The sequence below is a fragment of the Rattus rattus genome, chromosome 11 (assembly GCF_011064425.1).
Source record: "Rattus rattus isolate New Zealand chromosome 11, Rrattus_CSIRO_v1, whole genome shotgun sequence".
Taxonomy (NCBI): Eukaryota; Metazoa; Chordata; class Mammalia; order Rodentia; family Muridae; genus Rattus; species Rattus rattus.
Genome location: NC_046164.1, coordinates 1,091,510 through 1,107,750, shown reverse-complemented (window position 1 = coordinate 1,107,750; position 16,241 = coordinate 1,091,510).

The window sequence follows — 16,241 nt, the reverse complement described above, 5'->3', positions numbered from 1 at the left end:
AGCATTACTGAATTTTCTCATATAAAGAAGAAAATTTTGTTCAAAACTTAATTTAATGCCCATGCCATTAGGATTTAATGGGTATCTAATGTGATGGGAAATTCCGAGATGCTCTCAGAGAAGTCGAGAGCTGCTCTAGCAGAGGAAGAAGAATGGCCCCAGAGGGACTCATTCTTCACCTACTACTACCTCCACCTGGAGAGTTCCAGACGGGTCACAGTGAGCACTTTCAGGAGGCCGCCTGGTGCCCCCGAGGATTTAGCATATTCTCGGGTTACAAACAACAGATGGCAATGTTTCTAGGTATAATCCCAGAAACTCCTTCCAGACCGGACATGACGGAGACTGTCAGGATGCTGGTCTCAATATTAACACACATTTCTCATTTGTCTGATCCTTAGAATTGAAGTGACTGTGACCATTATGATGACGATTCTTTCAAACACCTGACTGCAGCAGACAACTTGTGGGCTCTTCCTGTAGGTGGTAGTAAAGGACTTCTAGATTTTGCACTTCCTTTAGAGTGAAAACAAGGTAATTTCAGGTGTTAGTAGACATCGTTCAGTGCCCCAAGGTCAAACTTACTAACAGGATAGTCCACCCTGACTGTTGTTTATGGATGTGGTTTTCATCCCACAGCTTTTAAGTAGAGCTGATGGTAATTTAAGCATGGTGTTTGTAGTGTACACGGCACCAGATTTTGAGTAACGTACAAGATGAAGCAATGCCAAGTAAGCAAGTGATACACGCAGTCGCTATTGCTTCAAGAATTTTTAAGAGAATATTTTTCTTTTTGAAATGAATCATTTTGTTTTAAAATGAAAATTATTATGACAATATAATTAAGTAGGGTATGTGTTCATTTTTGTCTTAGCTCATTAGCATATTAAAAACAGTTCCCAGGTTCAGAAAACTTATGTATACAGAAGTAAACCAAGTTAGTATTATCTCAAAGCAGAAATAGATTTTCTTTTTTTTTTCTTGGATATTCTGTGTATTTACATTTCAAATATTATTCCATTTAACTCTCCCATCCCCCTGGATTCTATGAAGATGCTCCTCCCCCACCCACCCACTCCCTCCTCCACACCCTGGCATTCGCCTACTCTAGGGAATCCAGCCTTCATAGGACCAAGGGCTTCTCCTCCTATTGATGCCAGACAATGACATCCTCTGCTACATGAGTCCTTCCATGTGTGTTCTTAGGTTGGTCATTGTTTCCAAAAAGTAAGCATTAATTTTTTTATTTCCTGCACATGTACAGAAGTTCTCTTCCATAGTGGTCTTTTGTTTAAGATAAGCATTAATTTTGTATCTTCTGTATTATTTCATTAGTGAGTAAACTAAGACCCAAATAACTAGTTTACCTGAAATTACATGGGCTGTCAGTGACAGAGAACTTACTCTGGTTACTGATAATTCTTGATAGGACCAAGGATCTCCTTTATGCCATTAAAACTGTGGGGTGAACCTGAGACAATATAGTAAGATTTAGTATAATTAATAAAAAGCACTATCAAATTCTAAAATACTGCAGCAAGGATATATTTGTTGGAAACAATGGGATTATTAGTTTGGGTGTTACATTTTAAGAATTCTGTATATATTTGCATCATGGCTGATCCCAAATTCAGACAGGAAGTCCAACAGTCACCATGTCAGTTGCAGTAGGTCCTTCATGCTACAGAGACAAATTATCCTAAAGATATCAGTGCCTTTTGAATATTATTTTCTCTCACACTAGGTCATATGTATGTGTATACATACATATACACATACAAACACACCACACACACACACACACACACATACACACACACGCACACACACACACACACACACACACACAGATGCAACCAAATTCATATGACCTCAAAATTCCAAGCCAAGGGTGGGGTGTGACGAAAACACTCTCAGCTGCCATAGCCAGGAAATGGAAACTATAATGAGTCTCTACCACATGAAAAGATGGTGCCGGAATCAAGGCCCTTATGCTTTACACCTCAAGCCATGCTGTGCTTGACCACCAACGGTTGGGCGGAGCTTGGAGGGTAAGCAATAAAGTCAGCGAAACTAGTGGTGAATGTGTTGAGTCACTAATACATTAATTTTTAATTTTCTGGTACAAATCTCTAAAATATCTTCCTTCTAAGACACTGATTTCTACACCTACATACCCTCTAACAAAGCTCCATGTAGACCTCCCATCTCAAATGTTGCTTCCCTGTGGTGCCCTACTGTGGGCTGCAGCAGGTATCACGGCAGGAGTGAAGGACAGCTATACTCTCGTGGAATTGGAATTTCTTTACTTTCACTAATAAAACCTCTTGGGTTGGGGATTTAGCTCAGTGGTAGAGTGCTTGCCTAGCAAGCGCAAGGCCCTGGGTTCGGTCCCCAGCTCTGAAAAAAAGAAAAGGAAAAAAACACTAATAAAACCTCTTGTAAGCATTAAAATTTTGGTTTCATGCCCCCCTCGGGGAGGGGGCACAAAGCTATTTTCTGTTATATTATGTTATAGTTTGACTTAACTAATTTTTAGGTCTTCATTGTTCCACCACATATGTATCATACATGATATCACACTGTATACCACTGATCTATAAGTAGCCCATTGTTTTCTGAAGAAAGAAAGACCCAAAATGGCAAATCATAGACTAAGGAACATGTTTGATGGGATAAGATATCAGATTGTTGTTCTCTGAGCTCCACTCCAAATATAGTCATTCACAGAAAGCTTTTACCCCATAAGAAGAACAGCAGTATCAACTAATCTGGACCCCTCAGAGCTCCCAGAGACTATGCCACCAACCAAACAGCATACACCGTGGCTGGTCCATGGCCCTCTGCACATACTTAGCAGAGGCTGCCTTGTCTGGCCTCAATGGGAGAAGATGCACCTAATCCTATAGAGACCTTGATGCCCCAGGGAAGGGACATGCTGGCTGGAGTGAGGTGGGTGTAGGAGGATGGAGGGGAGACCCCCTCAGAAGCAAAGGGGAGGAAGGATGGGATGAAGAAATCAGGGCAAGGGGACTGAGAAGGGGGGTAACATTTGGAATGTAAATAAATAAAATAATTTTATAATAATAAAAAAGACAAATAACTTTTAGTTGCCCTCTGCTTCAGGAGTTATTCTGTGGAGTGGGAACTGGGGTCTCACCAAGAGAAAAGTAATTGTTCTCAATCAAACTGCATTACGCAGGGACATACAGAAAGAAAGGTAAAATAAGGTGTGAATAAAGCAAATGCTGACCACAGAAGACAGAACACAGAGCTTCCGGACACTGGCGCAAAGCCTTACTGTGTACCACTTTGTACTTTGTACTTTGGTGTAGATGTACGTTTTCTGTTCCTCTCTGTGCATCAGAGAGCAGACATTCATTCGAGAGTTGGGCACATATAGGGTTCTAATGAAAAGATGGCCATTATGTCAGCTCTAAGATCTGTGTCACTTTCACTCAAACTTCCTGATGGCAAACTCTGTCCCAGCATTGGAAACTGTCAGCATGCCTCTAGGCTGCAAATCATCACACCATGTTTGTATACTAAGATTGTCTAAGGTCTTCTATTTTATTAAGAATCTTTCTGATCTAACCAATCATTGAATTCCCAAGCCACAATCTCTGGGAATGGGGAAATGTAATAGGGTGGGTGAGTAACTCCATTCTGTCTGTCCTGTAGGCCCATGTGCCTCTTATCCATCCCTTCCTTCAGCATCCCCACTGGCCCTGCCCAGTCTGCTTCCTGAAAGGACCCTTCTAGAAGCTGCCTATGTTATTATTCTCTTTCCTCACCCCTCAGTTCATCCTGGACAACTCATTTTCCAAACTACTTGTTTGTAGATGTGGTCCCTCTAAGATGCCCTGACTAGGGGGAGCTTTGACACTACATTGTTCACTATTGTAAACAGCAGGCCTATCTGACTGCATTCTCAGCTGCACTACTATGATGTTCTCCAACTTCTGACCTTTGATAACCTTTATACTCTATGACTAAACACCCCTCAAACTAGTCTTTTCTTTAAATATTATCCCAGTCAATATACCAGTACAATTTTTTTGTTGTAATCAATGACAACCAGAAAAAGAAAAAAGAAAATTGTACCTACTAAAAGTAAGTTGTTATCTACTAAATGCAAGAGAGTGTAAAGGCGAAAGCTGAATGAATTGCAATTCTCTTGATTATATGACTTTCTCCAAACCCTCAAACCTTGTTTCTTCCTCTACAGAAATATATAATTATATAAAAAGGAAAATTATAATACAGAAAAGTCAGGTGGTATGTAATCCCAACACTTACAAGAGTTGAGGCAAGAAATTTGATGAGAGTTTGAGGCCAGTGTACACTCTACACTGCCCACTATAACCTCGAGGACCAGGACTTCGTAGAAAGACAGTGACTCAAGAAACAAAAGAAGAAAAGAAAAACACAGAGAAAAGAAGAGGCATGCATTTTCCCACTACAGGATACTCTGCTTTGTGTATTTAGTATGCATACTTCTTGAGAAAACTTGAACCACAAATGTTTATTCTTATTCTCTTTAAAATTTGATTCCTGATGTGTTCTATAGGCCAAATTCTCAACAAAACCAAACAAAAAACAAAACAAAACTTAAAATGCATGTCGCAAACTCTTTAGCATGTTTGTTTTACTTTAAATGTGTTTTATTTAGACTTTCATAGACATGTTTAATCAAAGAGAAATCCTCTTTTTTTTCCACTATTTTTTTTTTACTGTAAATGTATTTCTCCTCATTCCCTGGTCTCTTACCTTCTCTGTGTTTCTGTGGTGCTGCCAAAGTCACTGGTGACCTGCTCTTGATAAAGGTATGGGTGTTTCTATAGTTCATTTTACTCCAGTCCTCAACCCACTTTTTCTTATCCTAATAACAACTTCCCAAGTAAAGTTCGATTCCTTGACTACTCATATATGCAATGCCACAGGAAAGCTCTAACACCGCTGTAAATACCCAGTGTGCCCTCTATCTTAGTTTATTTTCTCTTCTGAGCTCCACAGGTAGCAAGTATCACGTAGTCATAGTCCAGGGAATTCAGCCAAACAAAGCACAACTCAGGCTCATCGAAGATATCTCATCTCTGTCCTTTGAGAAGACTGTCAACCGCATTCGCTACATCCTGGCGGCCCACTGCACTGGTGGTAAATTGTGTGTGTGTTAGGGTAAGTTTACTGCATATTTTTCCTTATATCAATACGGCACTGTTCTTATATCACCCACGGACCCAGTCACTTCATTGTGGTCGCTTAAGGGACCCACATATCCACCAAATTCTTAAAATAGGGTGCACCCCATTTTTTGCTGCCAAATCAACTTTTCTTGGTCAAGAATGTTTTGGTGGGGGTGGGAGACCAGCCTTCTTCATGTGGTTCATTTTTCTACTTTACTTTAAGGCATGTTTGGAGAAAAAGGGTCTGTGTGGAAGAGCAAATGCTTCTTGCTGGCAACATCACTAGAAGCAGCCATTTAAGTCTCAGTGTCTGACAAACCACACAGAGATGTTCTATCCTGGCTCCCATTCCACAAGTTCAAACCCAACTTAGCTGAGTATAGACGGTAGGAGCAGCCTGTTAGCTAGAACCTATCTGAGGCTCAGGAGAGATGATAATTATTAACAAAATAATGATGGCCCCTCAGCAGTACTACGTTACCGTATCTCCCACCTGCACCTCCTCTAACCGGCGCTTATGTCTTTTAGCAATGGAGACAATCTTACATACTCCCAGAGTCCTTCAGTGTTGCCTCTAGAAGCCTTCTTCAGTATACATATGTCATGTTGCATATCAGTGGGGGCTCTCTCCAACAAGAGCAACAAAATGAATATCATTCTTCTACAAGTAAAATAATGCAATTGAATATTTGGGGTAAGGAGATCACTTTGTTGTGATTCTCTAACACACACACACACACCTACCTATTAACAGGCATAACTGCATTGACCTCAATGAGATTTCCTTTTCCTACGATCTCAGTTCTGGACTGTACAGCTCTTTCAACAAAGTGGAGTAGAAATAAGTTCTTAAAAACAGAAATAACTAGACTGTGAAATGTTTCTGGAAGATAAGTCTTCCTGTGAGAGACTGGCCACAGGAGGTTTTTAAAGGGACACAAGTCAGCTGCATCCTTCTCAGAGAAGTGAACAGGTCTCAAAGAAATGAGCGGTTCCCGAGAACAAAGGGCAAGGAATGTGATCCTCGGATTTTAAATACGAGAAAAGCTGTCCTTTCTGAAAAATTGCAACAGAAAATATAATGGCAGGAAATTCACTACACTTTCCCCATGTGTTACTAAATTCCAAAAGGAAAAAGGAATCTGTGCCTAAAATATATGTAAATAATGTGCTGTCTCGTGTTCCTCCCTACAGCCTGTCTGGGGACTCTTTAAGTATCCATGGCTCTTAGAGAAAAGAAGCAAAGTACCAGAGGGATTGCAGAAGTGTCTGACAGTCGGCCTTCACACCACAGATCGGTGGATGGCGTGGCAGAGCAGAGAAGACAGACCACCGCTCAACTCCATGAAAGGTAGTTTCTAATATCAATCTTACTTTGAAACCTGTTCCGCTCAGGCTAGGACTTCACTCTGTTAGCTTCTACAAGGTGGTCAGTTCCACAAATAATTAATAACCTCCATTAGAGCCTTGAGATTTTGTGGATACACCCCACTGGCTTCTACAAATCCATACACAAACATCTAAACTTCTTTGGCTAACTCACAGTGAAGTTTCCTCTACCTCAGGAAGGTTGTTCTTCAACTGGGACAATTTAAAATGACACAAAGATACAGACTATGAAGTTTTCAGTAACACCGGAAATAATTACAAATTGTCCAAAGCTGGCTTTGGGATCCAAGGGCTCATAATCCTGTCCCTTCTCTGGTATATGTTCATGCTCTCCATATTCTTGTGTCTATGTCTTGCCTCTGGATGTCACCTTAACAAGGAAAGTGGCGTTTCACAAAGCAATCTATCCACCTCTAACCTCCTGAGATCCTAAATGCTTAGCATTTATTCATTTAAGCAAATGTTGGAAGAATCATTTTCAATGACTGGCAGCAGTTTTTCATAATCCAAGCTCTGATGTTAAAAGCCAAACTGAAACCATGTCCCTCTGAGGAGCTTTCTGGAATCACTGATGTGTAGGAAACATAGACAGAGAAAAAAACAAACAAACAAACAAACAAAAACAAGAACCAAAACCAAAAAACAACAACAAAAAACTCTGACTCTTGAAATTGGCAAGCCATTTAAATAACTGGTAAAACTGCAGTTCAGTTTTGCCTCCGGGTACACAGGTGGATGGCCTGTGGCCTGTCCTTTTCAGCTCTGGTGAACTGGTAACTCCAGTGTCCTGAGGGACTTGGAGGAGGCAGTAGCTTGGGTTGGGTGGCATGACTTCTCGTTTCCCCTTCTGACTCTATATTTCCTTTGGCTGTTCTCTCGTTGGCAGTCAAGGTGCCCTGTTCTCACCTGTGAATACCTTTATTGATTTCTCTGGTCACATCTAATTTCCTCGTACTGGACACTAATTCGTGGAATACATCTTGAGGGAATCTGCTCATGTTGTCCTCGGCAACACTAGTCTAAGCCCTTCACAGTGGAAGTCCTGCAGAAGCTGGGCACATGACTGTTTGCACAGCTCTTGAGGGATTATGGCACCAGCTCTGAGCTATACTAAATTTCATCCTGTAAAATCCCAACACATGTCATGTTTCCATTAGGTAAGCTTTCGAAATAGATTGTCATAGAGATAACACTCTTGTAAACATTTGGGTTTGTTTTTAGACACATCCTGTGCTTTGTACCTTAGGAAAACATGGAGCTACGTTTTCCATTGCCTATGAGTTACATGATCAAAACTCATCCTCGGAATGATTTGGTTTCTTTACCCATAGAACCTATAATTGCTCCAGTTTCTTCACTGCATATGACTGATGAAGATGAAGTAAGAGTTATCTTCAATTATTTGGATAGTGGGGTCAGGAATCTCTATTTACATAATTTAGAATGCTTCTCCCTCCCTCCCTCCCTCCTTTTCCCCCCCAAAAAATGAAGTTTGAATTTTTTATAAGAAAAAAGAAAAAGAACGTTGTGGTAAACAGCACCCTCGTGTGGTAGAGCTCCAGGAAGTGCACCACTAAACAACAACCCTGGATTAGTGGAAGGAGCTGATACTTAGCCAGCTTTGGGATCGACAGTTACACAGCTTAGGGCCTCACTGTACCCATTTCAGTCATTAAAATTGACTTACCTCCTTAAATGCATCTTAGTACAACACTCAGAGTTGTTCCCCACAGTCACTCATGAGAGGCTCTTTTGTATGATAAAAATTCTACTTCTTTTCAATTAGCCACATAAATATTTAGATAAAATATCCAAAGACTGGACTCAGCAGGATATAGAAAGACACATTTGTTCAAGTCTGTGGTTCCATATATCATTTTATTTAAGTTTACTATTTCTGTATGAGAGTCTTGTTTCTTGAAATCAGATAAGGAGAAAATATGGTACAGGACTTGAAGAGGGAAAGTGCTCTGTAAGAGAAGAGAATGCGTTGAGAAATCACAGCTGGAAATTGATCCCTTACATTTAAGCAGGCAAAGAATGGGAGGTTGAGAAGAACGCACCGCAAACGTGAGCATGACCAGTGACATTTAGGGATATACCTTCTTTTGTGTAGAATAGAGTTTATTTGGGGGCATGGGAAGGAGGACTGAGAAGGGAGTAGAAGCAGAGACAGAGAATTAACTGTTGTTAATTGTCTATCTAAACGAACTTGGTTGTCTACTGAAGCTACCTTATTAGTTTTAGAAAGGCATCCTTGAAATTATCCTACAAAGAAAAGCACACATTAAGAGGCACGTGAGGTCACTTAAAGAGCAAACTAAAAGATACAATGTTGCAGTTTTTTTTCATGAATCTGTTCTGAGAAGCTACATTGGACAGTCTTCAAAAGCGTCTCCACAAACAGTGGGTGAAGAGCATCCGTGCCTCTTCAGAAAAGCCCCTCCCTAATGTACTATTTGAATCATGCAAATCAATTCAGTATATTATACCAAAATTTGAAAGCTATTTCAGTACCGTGTGAGCTGCAGTCAGCATAAAACAGCCAGTGAGGTGTTTTTGTTTCTTCAATAAGAAATTTCCAAACAGTTAGACAGTTTTATTCAAAGGAACCTACAAGTGGTGAAATGCTGTTCTGTCCTGCAGGACTCCCTGTACTTCAGACAGTGTATAAATCATTTCCTAAATTATGTATTTTCATTCTCATAGTAATTCTACAAATCAAATGAGATGATCATAGTTAACAGTTACAATTAATGATAGGAAAATAAGGTCTCAAGAGAGTAGGTTCTCACCAGAAATGCAGGTAAAATATTTCAGAGCAAAGGTAATCTGAGGTCAATAACTGGTGCACTGGAAAAATCCTGGGAATAAACTTCTGTAAGAGGAGGAAAAAGTAAATCACTTGGTTGGAGTTAAGAAAGAGCTGAGAACAGGGTAATCTGAAATCTATAAGAAAACTTACTGAAATCCATAATTCAAATGTATTTGTACACACTCATACACACACACACACACACACACAGTAACCAATAACATTTTTGTTCAGTTTTTTGTCACCATGTATATATAACTATACAAGTGGATACCAGAGTTAGCCAATTCAATAGATAACACACTGTCCTGTGAAAGCAATTTTCTGGAAGACATGAGAGGACTTCTTGACCATAAAGGTATAAGTAGTAAAATAAAATATAGCTCTGTCCTGTGCTCTTGCCAAACCACATGTTACAAGCTGTATTGGCTTTTCGTTTGCTGGCCTGATTCTCCCCATAACACTTCTTCCAGAATGGTCTTACAAAACTATACTTGTGACACTAATAAGAAACACTCAGTATGTAGTGGCATCCTAGTACCTCACCTATTTAAACTACATTTGCCTCTCCCTTCCCCTACACTGCAGGTCTACTTTAATCTCAGATGAACTTTTGTTTTTCCGCCCTGGGGAATCCAGACTGAAGGAGCAGAGTTGATGAATGCCTGCTCTCTGGACTGTTGCCAGTGGCCGCCGCAGAAAGAGAACGGCGCATTATCCTAAAGCCTCTGGTCAGAAGTAACATATATTTCTCACTCATATTTAGCTGATCAAAGCAAATCTCCAAGTGTGAAAGCTGAGACGTAGACCGGGAAAGGCACCAGCATGAGGAACGGAAAAACTTACTAGACATTACTAACAGATGATGCCTACATTGCCTTGCTTAATTAACAGATACCAGCTGCCGACAAGGTGGACCTCAGTCGTATTTATTTCCCTAAGAAAAGCTTATATGAGGTGACCCCCTAACTACTCTATCTCACCTATCAATTCACCACAAGTATCCTACCTCCCAATTATCCTGAATTATAAATGATCCCCAAACCGTGAGCTTATGTCATAGCCCCTGTATTTGCACACGATAGACACTGTGCTTAGAATGGTCTTTCCTTGTGTGTCTACGTAGAAGACTCTCCTCTGCCTCTAGGTCCCAGCTCCAATAGTTTCTCCATTATAAAGTTATACCAGAGGTAAATATAGTTGTGCCTACATATAATTCCAGTGCTCAGGAGGCTGAGGCTGACAGATGAAAGTGTACAGGCTCCCTTTGAATGGATAGTGAATTGCAGGCGATCTTTACTACTTATAAAGACCTTATCATAAAAGGCACATACATGCATACATACATACATACATGCATACATACATACATACAAACTTATTGTGTCACCCTACCCTTAATCATATACCCATAGTTTTCTTTTAAAAACTTCACATTAAAAGAAAAGTTACACACATTTGTTTGTGGAATACAGATGGGAATACTTATTCAGCAATTGAAAAGAAGGACATTATGAATTTTGGAGGCAAATAGAACTAGAAAATATCCTCCTGAGTGAGGCAACCCGGATCCAAAAGACATGCGTGGTCTGTACTCACTGATAAGTGAACATTAGGCCAAAAATACAGGAAACCAAGGATAGACACCAACAGACACTAAGAAGTTAAGCAAGAGGGAAGGCCCAAGTGAGGATGCTTCAATCCCATTTGGAAGGGGGAAGAAATAATGCCAGGAGGCAGACAGAGGGAGAAACTTGGGTGGGAGAGAGGAAGGGGGGAAGAGTGGGGCAGGATCAGGTATGAGGGTAGACAGGAGAGAAGCCCAGAGGGCCAGGAGAATGAATGGAAATGTAGTTGCATGGGATGGGGGTGGAGAGAACCTTTAGAAAGTACCAGAGACCAGGGAGGTGAGAGAATCTCAGGACTCAGTGTGGGTGACCTTAGCCAAAATACCCAAAAGTGGGGAGATGGAAACTGAAGCGACAACCTCCAGGAGTTAGACTGGGCCCCCAGTGCCCACTGGGACTCACCAATCCACTTTCAATTTTTTTTGACCCAGAATTGTTCCTGTCTTAAAGAATTGCAGGGACAAAACTGGACCAGAGACTGAATTAAAGGGTATCCAGGGACTGGCCCAACTTGTGATCCATCCCATGGGTGGGCACCAAACCCTGGCACTATTACTAATGTTACGTTGTGCTTGTAGACAGAAGTCTAGGATGGCTCTACCAGCAGCCGACTGAGACAGACACAGATACCTACAGCCAACCATTGGACTGGTCAGGGACCCCTATGGAAAAGTTAGAGGAAGGATTGATAGAACTGAAAGGGATTGAGACCCATAGGAAGACCAACAATGTCAATTAACCTGGGCCCTTGGGAGCTCCCAGAGCCACCAACCAAAGAGCATACACAAGGCCCCCAGCCTGTATGTAGCAGAGAACTGCTTTGTCTGGCCTCAGCGGGAGAGGATGCGCCTAATTCTGTAGGAATTTGATGCCTTAGAGTAGGGGGAGAGCACCCTCTCAGAGACAAAGGGGAGGGAGATGAGGGGTAGAATTCTGGGAGGGAGACTGAAAAGGGGCAACATTTAGGATATAAATAAATAAAATTATTAAAGATAATTTGAAATAAACAAAACTCTATCACAAATGCACGAGAGAGAGACAGAGACAGAGACAGAGACAGAGACAAAGACAGACAAGACTTTTTGTGTCATCCTACCCTTAATCACATACCCATAGTTTTATTTTATCAATCTTCATATTTAAAAGACAGTCACACTCACTTGTTTGTAAATAATTCTCTTAGTTAAACTTTTCTGGATTATTCCTAGCATTCAATAAATAATTTGGTTGAAAAAGGCCTTTACTCTAATAGGGGATACTATGATTTAGACTTGGCAAAATAAGCAACATCTATGAATGGGACAAGAGCAGGGTAGATGTGTGTGTAATGAATAGTATTTGAGAGTACTAACTGATCAAGCTGACTTTTATCTACGTAACTTTTCTTAATTAAGCCTGATGATAGTTTTAATTGTAGTAGAGGTTCATATATGATTAAATAAGTTTAGAGACATTTCTCAAGCCTCCTCTATCTCATGAGCCTTCTCCTTGTCAGATCAGAATGTCCTTTCCTCTAAATTGGCATAACGAGGGTCGTTCCAATAGTGAACAATACTCTTCACTTTTTGTGATATCCTATACATTTGTCATTTGTATCATTTTACAGGGCTGCGAATAGACTAAAGCTACATAGCTATTAAGAACACGAAATGACATTTATATCTAAGCCATCGTAAGGTGAACTCATGCTACCAAGCAGCTGGAGGTTGCCGAACTCTTGCTTCCTAAGCAGCGGCCATTTTGACAACTTTACCCAGGTGCTGATGGTAATCATACTTCCAGAAACCTCAGCCATCCCAGCCATTCAGACATGACTGCTTCATTATGGAAAATACACCCTTGAATTATGTAATATTAGCTTGACCTTTAAAGGAAAGAACAAGACATTTAGCTTTTCAGAATTCTCCGCTGAGAGTTTCCCAGTATCGCTAAGAAGCTGCCAGAGATTTCTCAAGCACATCCTGCTAAATGAACAGGATTAGTTCTAGGGCAGATCTTAACAATTCTTCCTCTTTGGACTCGACCTGTATCCATCGATCTGTGCCAAGAGGAAGTCTCTGAAAGCTCATTTAAACTGTAGGTCTAAATGTCATTTTTCCAAAGTACCCATAAAATATACAATGAAAAAATGGACCTCTATATTTCAATTCAAATATCCTTGTAAAAGCACATTTTCCGTGTAGATATTAGAAGTGCCTTTAAATATCTTTGGTTATAATAATAAAGATTTTGTATTTATTTTAACTTTGCGTGACACTCTAGAAACAGAATTTTTGTGAAAAGTTCTGAGTCCCTAAGCAAATCGAGTTGCTATTTCTACAAAACCTAATGTGCATTCTTTGCTGGGAAAATAGCATATCCACTCAGTGAACTTTGTGTTCCATAGCAATGAAGATGAGAAATTGCTGTAAAAGTACCTCCATGGTCAGGCTCCTCCTGACATTCTTGCAACCAAACATCAGCCTCGCTGACCCCAAATTATCCCACACCAGTTATTGCCCCAGTTTTTAAGAGAGGCATTTCAGCCCAACCTAACATTTATTTAAAGCTGGAACTTAGGCATAACGCATCCCCAGACAGTTCCTAAATCATTACACAATGTTTATTCAGGGAACCCTTTAGTCTTCTTCATAGAGGTGGACCTTAAACGGTAATAATTTTTCATTGATTTATACTTTCTCTTAATTGGTTTAAAATTTTTCGTTTATACCTTCTGGGTTAGATTCTGTTTAGTAACACTTTTTAATGGTTTAGCTACAAGACTTTTTTCTCCAGTTTTTGTCTTGTGAATAAAATCATGAGGTGACTTTTTTTTCTAGAATATTGTAATCATCAGAGAGATAATTTGGTAATAAATTACCAGTGAATCTTTAATATTTTTATTCTTCTGTCTGTACGCAAAAGATAATAGAAGAGACAGTGGTCTTATATGCATTAGCTCTGTGCCGGAGGCCTGTCACTGTCAGAGCACATGCTTTAATGTGATGGTCCAGGATTCTGGTGTAGATTTCAGTTCAGATGCTGACCCTGGACCTCATCCAAATACTCATAGTAAGACTTTTTAATATTAATAAGTGTTGAGTGCCTCACCTAAACATGAAGTCATCAAATCATATCTAAATATGGCTTAGATTTGTGACAATGAGTGCAATTGAACTAACTTAAACAAAAACAACATTCAACGGGACTTGACACAGTCCATGTGTTAGATAAACCATGATGCCCTAATAAGCATCCTCATCCAGAAAAGGGGGCTGAGTGTGAGGTTTCATAGGACAATGCAGGAATAGTCTACATGTCAGGGACCCACATGTACATATGGAAGAATAGAGCACATGAAAGCACAAATATTCCTGAAGACAATGGCATACACATTTCAAATTCTTAAAGTCTCTAGTGTAGTCGTAAATATGACAGCCAAAAGCTCCATCTGTGGAAATATTATAAATCACAAGAATTTCTTATTAGATAAAAATTGAGATCAATACTACTTATAAATGAATCTTCCTAGCGATGTAACAGATACTCGTGAATCCTGGTGTGTCCACAGCATTTGCTCCTTTCTAAAAAACATTCTAAGAGAAGGAAGTTGTCTGTGATTCCAGTTTATTAATTCCTGGCTTCGGTTGCTTTCAGTAATTGCTTTTACAAGTAGAAAAGCTCCTTGGAAAAGGGATAGAGAAATGCTATGCTTCTTTGCTAGAATACGGCTTCAACAATGAGCACTATTGCTCGGTGACCTTCGTGTTTCCTGATCTCAACTAAGTACACTGATGACTGGAACATGCCTGGATTTCTTCTTTCCTCATGGCAGACATAAGCAACTGCAGATTTTGACGAAGCAAAAATAAACAGCTTATCCAGTAGTTATCACTTAGAAAATTCTCTACCAATCTAAGATTTGCCACAGAAAATTCATAAGTTGAAAGATATTGATTGCAAGAATCTATAGGAGACTAGTGTGTGTAAGAGAACTGGAGAATTTTCAGCAAATGCTCAAAAGAAATGCTACTCATTCTAAGAGGGTGGCTCTCGGAGAGCTCGTCTGTCTAGTGGAAGAACACCCACCATTGGGATAGTGAGATTTAGAAATAAAAGGCCATAAAGATGAGTGAGCAGAAAAAGAGCAGGTATGGAAAGAGATGGGTGATGGATGAATATGACCTAAGCTTTTTATATGAAACTCTCAAATACTAATAAAAAAGAAATCAACAGAATGAAAAATGCTTGCAAAACTGTGTAGTCTTTCAGTCTCAAGTAGATGCAAAGTCTATGATGGTGAAACACTTGTAATGAGACAGTTCAAAGTAGAATTCTATTGGTGAAGAACTAGTCCATAATTTAGCAAACTAACCTCTTCGAATTTGAATTACCAATATAATGATGATAACCATACTTCAGAGGTGCTCAGGGGAACCCAGTGAGAAGATCCGTTTGGACCACAAAGCAGAGCCAGACACGTGATGCTCTAACTTACTACTGACATATTTATGTTGCAACCCATAAGGGTCTATGAGCAACAAAAACCATTTTAACGGTTGAAGAGTTCACTAGCTTGTGAAGGCAACGATGTGCGAAACCGGCTGTTACTATCTCTTCAGATTCTGTAGTGAATAGCCCACTGTTAAACCATACCTGGATATTAGACTTAGTAGGATACTGACATTAAGGACATTTGAAGTTCCTTCAAATCAGGCATCCTTTATTGTTTTTGTTCTTTTCACTTTTGGTTTGGGGCGTTCTGAGTGTTTTTCATTTGTTTGTTTACTTATTTTGGTCAGAGATTTAGTTCACCAGCATGTCATTGTCTAAAGGAAAGGAGAGAATTCAAGAGAACAGGATCCCCATTGAATGAATCAGAGAAAGAACTGGAAGAGCTTGAAGGGGCTCGAGACCCCTTATGAACAACAATGCCAACCAACCAGAGCTTCCAGGGACTAAGCCACTACCTAAAGACTATACATGGACTGACCCTGGACTCTGACCTCATAGGTAGCAATGAATAGCCTAGTAAGAGCACCAGTGGAAGTGGAAGCCCTTGGTCCTGCCAAGACTGAACCCCCAGTGAACGTGATTGTTGGGGGGAGGGCGGTAATGGGGGGAGGATGGGGAAGGGAACCCCATAAAGAAAGGGAGGGGGAGGAGTTAGGGGATGTTGGCCCAGAAACCAGGAAAGGGAATAACACTCAAAATGTAAATAAGAAATACTCAAATTAATAAAAA